We start from the raw sequence: 7,320 nt of genomic DNA, 5'->3' as shown, positions 1-7,320 counted from the left end.
ACATTTTAGGGATGACATTTTTATTAATTCGTCATCCAAAAGGATTTCATTGTTTTAAAAGTAATTTTATTTCTTTATACATTCTTAAGAATTCTTAAGAATGTTGTGTGTGATTTAATATAAGATACGAAATACTGGAATTGTTGTAAGAGGATTAATCAAGCCATTGTTCTGACCCCACAACCTCACAAATATCGACTTCAAAATTTCAAATTAACAGAGAATGGTCATAGCAATCCCGCTAAACAGTTAGGTCAAGTTACTAGTCCAGAATATTTATCAGAAAATTTGTTATAAGTTTAAGAGTGTTAAGGCTACTTAATAAACATTAGACAGAAAACTGCCTCCAGGACATTGAACGAATTTGTTGGCGGTAATGTAATGATATGGAAAACGGCATATTCTAAAATGATATTGTAATTGTATTAATCCGTAATCTTAAATTAGGCTGAATGTTATTGCCTCATATATAAAATACCCTGTTTATCAAGACAAATCTGAGTTGACATGGCAAGTTTCTTTTCCCAATCTCATTCCTTACTTCATTGATATGTCACTAACTAAATGTTAAACTAAAGAATTTCCAAATTTCTGTCGGAAAAATGAGAGAAAAATATCTGAAGTAAACTTAATATGAAAATATTGACCATTATCAATTATTCTTACACAACTTTCCATTGTTGCTACATTTTTCAAGACATAATTTTAAATCAGAATTCATTCATTAACAAGAGGCCCAGGGGCCACAGCGCTCACCTGAGCACATCTGGCTTGAATTTAACCCCCCCCCCTCCAGGCGTTCATCATTTGAACAAACTAGAATCTACACTACCTGAGGATGATTCCAAATAAATATCACTAATCATAGCTTTGAAGTACTTGAAAAGAAGATTTTAAAAGGTTTCCCTATATATCCCTATGTAAAACTTGGGTCGGCCATTTTGGCCCCACCCTAGCCCCGGGGGTCATGATTTGAACAAACTTGAATCTACACTACCTGAGGATGAATCCACATGAGTTTCATCTTTCCTGGCCTAGTGGTTCTGGAGAAGAAGATTTTTAAAGATTTTTCTAATATATTCCTATGTAAAACTTGGGTCGGCGATTTTGGCCCCACCCTTGCCCCGGGGGGTCATGATTTGAATAAAGTTGAATCTACACTACCTGAGGATGAATCCACATGAGTTTCATCTTTCCTGGCCTAGTGGTTCTGGAGAAGAAGATTTTAAAAGATTTTTCTTATATATTCCTATGTAAATCTTGCATCGGCCATTTTGGCCCCATCCTTGCCCCGGGGGTCATGATTTGAATAAAGTTGAATCTACACTACCTGAGGATGATTCCACATGAGTTTCATCTTTCCTGGCCCAGTGGTTCTGGAGAAGAAAATTTTTAAAGATTTTTCCTATACATTCCTATGTAAAACTAGGGTTGGCCATTTTGGCCCCACCCTTGCCCCGGGGGTCATGATTTGAACAACTTGAATCTACACTACCTGAGGATGCTTCCACATGAGTTTCATTTTTCCTGGCCCAGCGGTTCTGGAGAAGAAGATTTTTTAAAAATGCCATTAATTTTTAACAAATTCATGATTATTTCCCCTTGGAAAAGGGTGTGGCCCTTCATTTTAACAAACTTGAATCCCCTTCACCCAAGGATACTCTGCGCCAAGTTTGGTTGAAATTGGCCCAGTGGTTCTTGAGAAGAAGATGAAAATGTGAAAAGTTTACAACAACAACAACGACGACGACGACGACAGACAACGGACAAATTTTGATCAGAAAAGCTCACTTGAGCCTTCGGCTCAGGTGAGCTAAAAACCCAGTCTGAATTACTTATGATAATAAAAAGATAAAAAATTAACATGCAAAAATGACTTTCTACACAAACTTTCCTATCAAAATACTGTTATCAGAGGATCTATACGACAATCTGGAATTTCCAGAAGTGGGATCAGCTGCCTAGAAGGAGGAAGTATCCCTTGTCAGCCCATCACATCCACTGTACAATGTATACCCCATTTATTGATCAGGTGGACGAAATACTCAATACATATATGAGAAATATATAAATAAATGCTGATGCATAATATAAAATACTCATCACCCCCCCCCCCCCTCCTTCAACCTGTCATTGGTAAAATATTAAAATATCCACCATATGACGTTTCAGGGCAAAAAACCAGAAATTAATGTAAGGAAGTTTGTGACTGGTCTCCTCCCACTCTAAGAGTTTATTTTCCATTGAGGGGATGGGGGGGGCAGGATTAATTTTATTAGTATTCTCTGCAAATGGTCAATGTGTAATCACTTAATTATTTTCATGAGGGGTTAATGTTTGTTGCTTTTATATACCATGAATATATCCCAAATCCACATACCCTATACACATGTGATAAGATAAACTGCCCACAATGCTGATTCTTCAATTTAATTAGGCAATATTTCTGTTTACTATTTAGCTATATCAAAGCATACAATTTATAACATATTAGAAGAAAGTTCATATAAACATTGGACTTTTAATGATCAACAATTTTTCTTTATCAATGAGATATAATTAAATAATAAAGACGATGTGCAACAACTTTGTGATTATTTTATCAGAAAGTGGTAAACAGGCTTTGTTAAACAATACAGTAAAGTTGTTGTCATCAGTATCTTACATTGTACTTAACTTCATCTAAAACATCTGATTGAGGATATCTAAGTTTTCTACAAATTGAGAGATTTAAATTACATGTATCTATCACAAAAACATTCTGTACAAATTGTAATGATCAAGGAAATTTTGTTAAGTTAGCATAAAAATAGATTGCACATATTTTCTTATAATAATATAATATCTACTCTTTAGTTTCATTGCTACACAAGTTTAACAAGAAATGAATCACTGACAGTTATGTATCTCAGCCACTTCTGTGGAGTTGTCTGCTACTGATTTACAATTTTCACAGTTTTTATTTTCATCCCTGAGAGAAGATGGCCAGAAATTTCAAACTCCATTCTAAGAGGTCCAACGTCTTCCTAGTTTTACATTATACCTGGATAAGGTATTAATAGTCCAAAGCAGTAAAACCTTTATATCAAAAAATTCAAGACTAAAATATTCTTTGGACTTCCTCAAACCCAATTAGAATTTTATTTTAAATAAAAAGTTCAATTTTCTGCCCAACTGAAAATTTGTTGTACTTTGCAAAACTGCTTACAAAACGCTGATTCAACCATTTATAAAACAATGACATTCAATAAAAAAAAAGATTCACATGAATTTAAACCAAGTTTTTATGTACATGTTGATTTGACCTACCCTAAACTGAGCGACAGATTCAGTGTGAGGAGCCAATGATTTTAATTTCCATAAAATAGTACTGTCTGTCTTTTCCAGTGTGGCTGTTTGCTCACTGCTGTCTAGGTGCTGAGAAATGCTAGCCAATTAAAAATAAATGATATAATAATATTTCCATTTCTAAATTTTTTCTCTATAATAACCCTTTGAAAGTGAGCGGACTTGATTTCCTGATAATTCTGCCGGAATGTAAATTAGGCAGGTCTATAGCTCAGCAGCTCAGGAGGTCTAATACGCACGCAAATCTCGTGCGCATCTGTCTCTGAGTCTGAAGCTAAGGAGGCCAAATATGCATGTAAATCTCGTGCGGCTGCCTTTGTTTTTGACGTCAGTGTTCGAGGACTATTGAAAATGGCATGGAAGTCCTCGTGTAATTTAAATCGATTAGTCTACATTCTTAATGTCTAAGTCTACAATTTTATTTCACAATGAAATGGAAATATAAGGAATCACTGTCTAGTTTTGAGAGTATGCCAGGGACATCAACAACAGTGGGAAACATGGGATAATTTTAGCAAAACGGGCTTCGCCCGTTATGCAAATTATCCCATGTTTCCCACTATTGTTGATGCCCTGGGATACTCTCAAAACTAGACAGTGATTCCTTAAAGCTGACATGAACTCTTAAAAAGGCATCAGTTTTCATCTTTGTACGACTTACTACATTCCTGTACGCCCTTGTCCGACATATTTCTTTGATTCCGCCATATTTAATCGAAGATTTTTGGCCACCTGTACCTGCTATATATAGCCTTGACGAATTGTTTCACTTGAGTGATTTACTAGTCTGGCTGTCGACATGTACACATCTCCGATAGCATAGTTTTTAGAAGTCCATAAACTGACCAATACATGTTTGAAAGTAAAAATTCAACAAAAAATAGAACTATACCGAGAATTAAATTATTTTTGAATGCATTTGCTGCAATATAAAAAGTACTCTAACACGGAATACATTTATGTACAGCAAAAATCCATGCAGGTCGAAAAAACGCGTCAAACGCAGTGATGAAACATTTACCTGAATACTGCTATCGTTACAGGGATGTGCACATGTCGAAAGAATTATCCTATTTTACTTTTATTGAAAAATCCATCTCAGAAGTCATGTAATCCATTGCTAACTCAATAGTAAAAAATGCTTGGACACACGTGGCCCATGCCGATCATTTTATTTGGTCAGGGAAAATATCAAAGGTTGAAAGCTCAGTGGGGTTGATTGAATTTTTTTTTTCAAAAATAAACATTACTCTTGTTTGTAAATGTAGTAAATAAAATTTATGATTACATGGTTTAACTTCATTAAATTTATAATAAAGCATGCATTATTACGAATCATTCGCACCTTTTGAAGATATTTTCCTGTGATAGGAGGGGTGGGGTGGGGGGTGGGGGGTGGGGGTAATAAAACATACATATTCACACTCTCATAAAAATAATTTAAGAAAAACGTCTGAAACAGATTAATTATTATCAAATAAATACCGTGTATAGGCTTTATTATTCCTAATATAATTTGATTTAAAGTTATTTATAATTTTATGCACAATGAAAGAAAAAAAGTGAGCAAGTTCACATACCCCACGCTCCCCCAAAAGTCGAAGTGCTGAAATTCCCAGAAAAAAATAAAGGAATCGTAATTTCCATGTAATATGCTCATCTATACACATTGTGTCCTAAATATCTGCAAAGTTGGACGAAATTGTGTGCAGCGGTTTATGAGGAATTGCTCTTACAAACTGCCCATCTCTATATTCAAGATATGGCTAAAATCTAAATGTAAAAGTGCGGAAATTCCCGAAAAAATAAAGAATTCGGAATTTTCTGGTGATGTGCAAATCTACACACATTGTCTCCTATAAATATCTGCAAAGTTCGACAAAACTCTGTGCAGTGGTTTATGAGAAGTTGCGCTGACCAAAAAAAGAAAAAAAGGACTGCCCCACGCAACTTATTGCGAGGGGTATACTAAACGAGTTTGATTCTGTGGTGAAAAGATAATGAAAATAGAATTTAATGTGAATTAAATTTCTAGACATAAATAAATAATGATTATTATAAAAAGCATATAGGAGGAGAGAGCAAACCCCCCGTGAGAATTCCACATTCTACCTACAATTAGCTTTTTTAAAAATTCTCTTGTCTGCATGTTGGCCATGTCCTGGTTCGACACGTACGTTTTAGAAGATATTTGAGAAAGTTCCCAATGTTCCCTTTCCTGTGATGTATATTTCATGTTTATTATATCCCCCGCTTGAAAAGTATAGTAATCGTTATGTCCGTCCGTCTGTCCATGCGTCTGTCTCTTACGCTTTGGGGTACCATTTTCAGGGGTGTAGCAACGGGGGGGGGGGGCTGCCCCCCCTTTTTCTCGCGACCTAACTTATACTATAGGAAATGTTAATTGAAGGTGTGGTTTTTTTTTTTTTGCTTGTCAACTTTTTCAGGTAATGAAAAAAAAAATCTCTGCCTGGCCACCACTTTTCAAATACGATGCTACGTGCCTGCTTTTTGATTGGACACATATTTTGGGTTTAGCGACAACAGCAAAATATAGACTTTGCCATTATAACCATATGGGAGGCGGGGTATCATTTAGTGAGCTCATTGCTCACAATAACTCTAGTTTCTATTTCAATTTGGGCGTATGGGTTAATTTCTTGTCCAAATTAAAATTATTATTCAATTATGAAGTTTCGACATCCAGCCTGAGTAAAATCCTTGATCAGTTCTAAGGCTTAACAAATGGTACAGCACAAAGTGCGTAGGATCTTGTGTACCTATTATCATGATTATTGCCCTAACAGATAGGAGAGAGAGAGAGAGAAAGAGAGAGTTCAATATACAAAAGAGTTATAAAAAATTATCCGTATTCAACCAGTGTCAAGTATCCCTACCCTAGCTCTTAAAATTATCTCTCAATTACTCCTAAAGAAATTATTTTTATACAAAAGAAAAAAATAGCTAGACTATCAGGCAGGGATACTGAAATCTCGAAAGACTCTCTGTAACAACATAAAACAGTTACATTCCTCAAAATGCACATACTTTGTGGTCGGAGTGACACATTTAAAAAAAATCTCAAAATTGAATTTGGCAGAAATGTCTGTCTTCCAAGAATATTTAAATAACGGTCATGTCAATTATTTTTGCATGCCCCCCCCCCCACCCCCGCGCCTAAAAAAAATCAAATGTCTTTAGAAATGTCAATCTAAACAGGGAATGGCCTTTCTCCGTGTGTGTGAGTGTTAAAGAACGTATAGATGTACACATAAAACTTTGTATTCTGGTTAATTGCTTTTAAGATTTGAAGTAGATAATTACCTTACCTCAAATTACTTGGTTTAGATTTGAGATTAGTACTAAAATAATCAGTTATAATTGACAAATGAATTTTGCGATGCAAACCAACTGCAGACTATATACATGACTTTGTACAGAATGTATATTAGAACTACATGTAGATAGACAATTCACGATTATAGCTTATGAACAGCAGTTCTAATACTTTAACCCCCCCCCTTTTTCAGCCACGCAAATACCAAATAACTTCTCTTTCCACTTGTGATATTTTCCCTGACCAAAATGTGATCAGCACGGACTAGGTGTATCAATGTGCTAGTCTGTACGGAGTAATGACAGTGTGTTTACTATTGAGCTTTTATGGAGTTTATTTCTTTTTTGTGATGCATATTTCAATAAATGGAATTTAGGGTGTATATCACTTGACTTGTGCACATCTTCGAACCGATGCAGTAACCTTATTTCCAGGAATGGGTACGTTTACAGCGTTCGAGGCGTTTTCTAGATATGCATCAATTGCATCTTTAGGACCTGCAAATCAAAGACGTGGATTGTTTTGTTCCATTCAAATGATATAATTTCAAAATGTGTTTGCAGTATTTTACTGCTTTTTATTTCAAGTTTATTCTGCATAAATTGGCGCACTGTAAAATACGTACTCATGCATCT

Source organism: Saccostrea cucullata, unplaced genomic scaffold (genome assembly GCF_032062105.1).
Source record: "Saccostrea cucullata isolate Sc308-1 unplaced genomic scaffold, CSIRO_AGI_Scuc_v1 ctg7584, whole genome shotgun sequence".
NCBI classification, from domain to species: domain Eukaryota; kingdom Metazoa; phylum Mollusca; class Bivalvia; order Ostreida; family Ostreidae; genus Saccostrea; species Saccostrea cuccullata.
Note: the sequence above shows the minus strand (reverse complement) of the source record.